General features: G+C 57.0%; 1 protein-coding gene across 1 annotated transcript in view; it reads right to left on the minus strand.

The window, feature by feature from the left end:
- Positions 1–613, minus strand: part of PTK2B (protein tyrosine kinase 2 beta) — a 131341-nt gene extending 130728 nt beyond the window's left edge. Inside the window, exon 1 of the mRNA XM_007466166.1 lies at positions 512–613. The gene's annotated coding sequence lies outside the window, so the exon portion shown is untranslated. The remainder of the gene's footprint in view (positions 1–511) is intronic.
- Between the last annotated feature and the right edge of the window lie 1625 nt (positions 614–2238).

Consider the following 2238-nt stretch of genomic DNA (forward strand, 5'->3'; position numbering starts at 1 on the left):
CCTGTGTGATAAGAGAACTAAGAGGGGAAAACACCCCCTCGTCTCAAATTAACTCCAAAAATGGAATCCCTCTCCCTCCACGGAGGGCTCGCCGACCCCGGGAGCGCCCCACGCCGCAACGCCCACTTCTGGGCCCGCGGCTCCCGGTCCCGTCCGGGTCCCCGCAATCCCGGAGTCACCCCGACCCTCCCGCCTCGTCCAGCCTCCACCTTCTGGCTGGGCGCGCAGCCCCGATTGCGATCGCGGGAGGGGACTCACACGGAGCGAGCGCCGGCTCCGGCGGCGGCTCCTCGGCTCGGCCAGGTGCGGCGGCGCGGCGGCAGGTGAGGGGTTCTTCTCAAGGGGTGCGCGGCGGCTCCGGAGGCCTCCGCTGAGAAACAGCGCCGACAGGTTTGTGTTCTCCCCTCTCCTTCCCCGACTTAACCACACCCCCGCTGCTCTCGTCCCCACTTCCTAAAGGGGTGGGGCGTGTTGTCTGCGGCGCCGAGCGTGTGCCGCTCCAGCCTCTTACCATAAACTCTGAAATAGACGCCGCCGCCAGTTTCCGGAGCTGCACGTGCCCAGAGATGGGGGGCCATCTCTGCCACGCCCCGACCCTAGGTGGGGTCTTCTGCTGTTCTGTGCCCGCGCCCCCCGTGAGCAGTTGAGCCCCCCATTCCTACCACCCCTCCCGCTTTCTTCCTGTCCACTTGGAAACTTTGGGAGGCCACACTTAGAGGCTGGCGTTTCCTCTTAGCCCCCAGGTATGTTTCAGAGCTGGAGACTCACCTGCCTGTCACGCTCTCAGCATCAGTGACCCTCCCGGGCTCTTCAAGCCCTAAAGTGCCCAGGCCCTTCTGGGGGCACCAGAAATCAGGTGAATATCACCAGGAGCTTTAGCAGAACTGGTCAAGGGGCCTGAGCACGGACCAGGTCCCTGCACTATACCAGCCAGGACGAGAGGCACAAGAATAGTCATAGAAACTGGGCAGCCTTTCTCACCCCATCTCTACATCAGGCCACTTGGTTCGTTGCCTAAATCAAGAGGCTGGTTTACCTCTTCACTCAGGCCAGCGGGGCAGTGAGAGTCAAGGCACTTAGCAACCCCTTTCCCTATCACTAGAAAGATTCCAGACTTTCTCCTGAGTAGGAGGAGGTGAACCGGGCTTAGCATAAGGTCAAAAAGCTGGTGTGTCACAGTGTTGGCCCACATGCTCAGAGCTCCTCTGCAGAGCCCTCACCCCAAACGTCTTCATTCTGTATCCTGTGAAGGGTTGGGATCTCCCACAGTTCTAGAGGATGCTATCCACAAAGACGTCTCTGAGGATGGTGCCCCCTGGCGTTGTGCAGCCACATGTGACAGCCCTGCATACACTATACTCACCCCCAGACTCTCTCACCCCCCACCCGAAACTCAGCAGACGGGTCACCCCAGGAGAAAAGCCAGCATTTGGTGAGCCTGTCTGAATGCCAACCACTGTGCTACGGAAGCACTCAGTTTACATTTCATCTATGTTTACGTTTCCTTTAATTCTTCCCATCTTCTGAAAAGAAAACCGAGATTAAAAGATCAACATGTCCAAGGCCACAAAATCAGAAAATCAGTGTTCCTCCAAGTATGATCAGTGGATTACCTGTAGCTTTTAAAATGCAGATACCTGGGACTTCCCTGGCAGTCCAGTGGTTAAGACTCTGAGCTTCCAATGCAGAAGACACGGGTTCGATCCCTGGTCAGGGAACTAAAATCCCACATGCAACGCGGCCAAAAAAAAAAAAGCAGATACCTGGATGCCACTCCAGGTCTACTGAAAATCAGAATCTCTGTGCCTGGGGCCCACTCACTCACTCAGGGTAACTTACAACCCACCTGACGGAGCTCACGAACACGACTGCTGGAGCTCTGACTTGTTCATCCCGTCCACCGATCAGCCGTGTTCTCAGCACCAGGTAATGTCAGGGTCTGCAAAGCAGTGAGAAGACATACAAGTAGGTGTCGAGGGAGACTTTGGCTAGGGCTTGGGCGACAAGGCAAGTCAGATGGGGTGAACTGGAGTTAGCAGGGGACATATGGGGGAAGATGAGGCACCAACCGACCACTCTGTGAGGAAGATTGTCAGAGGGTGTCAGCAAGCAGGTGGCCCATCCGTCTTCCTGTGCATGGGAATGAGGTGATGAAGGTCCAGCACTGTGAAGGTTGGGGACCTGCGTGAATTGTGGAGCGTCTGGTGCCCCGTGATGACAGTGGGAACTCAAGAGCAA

This window comes from Lipotes vexillifer, unplaced genomic scaffold (assembly GCF_000442215.2).
Source record: "Lipotes vexillifer unplaced genomic scaffold, Lipotes_vexillifer_v1.1 scaffold308, whole genome shotgun sequence".
Lineage (NCBI taxonomy): Eukaryota > Metazoa > Chordata > Mammalia > Artiodactyla > Lipotidae > Lipotes > Lipotes vexillifer.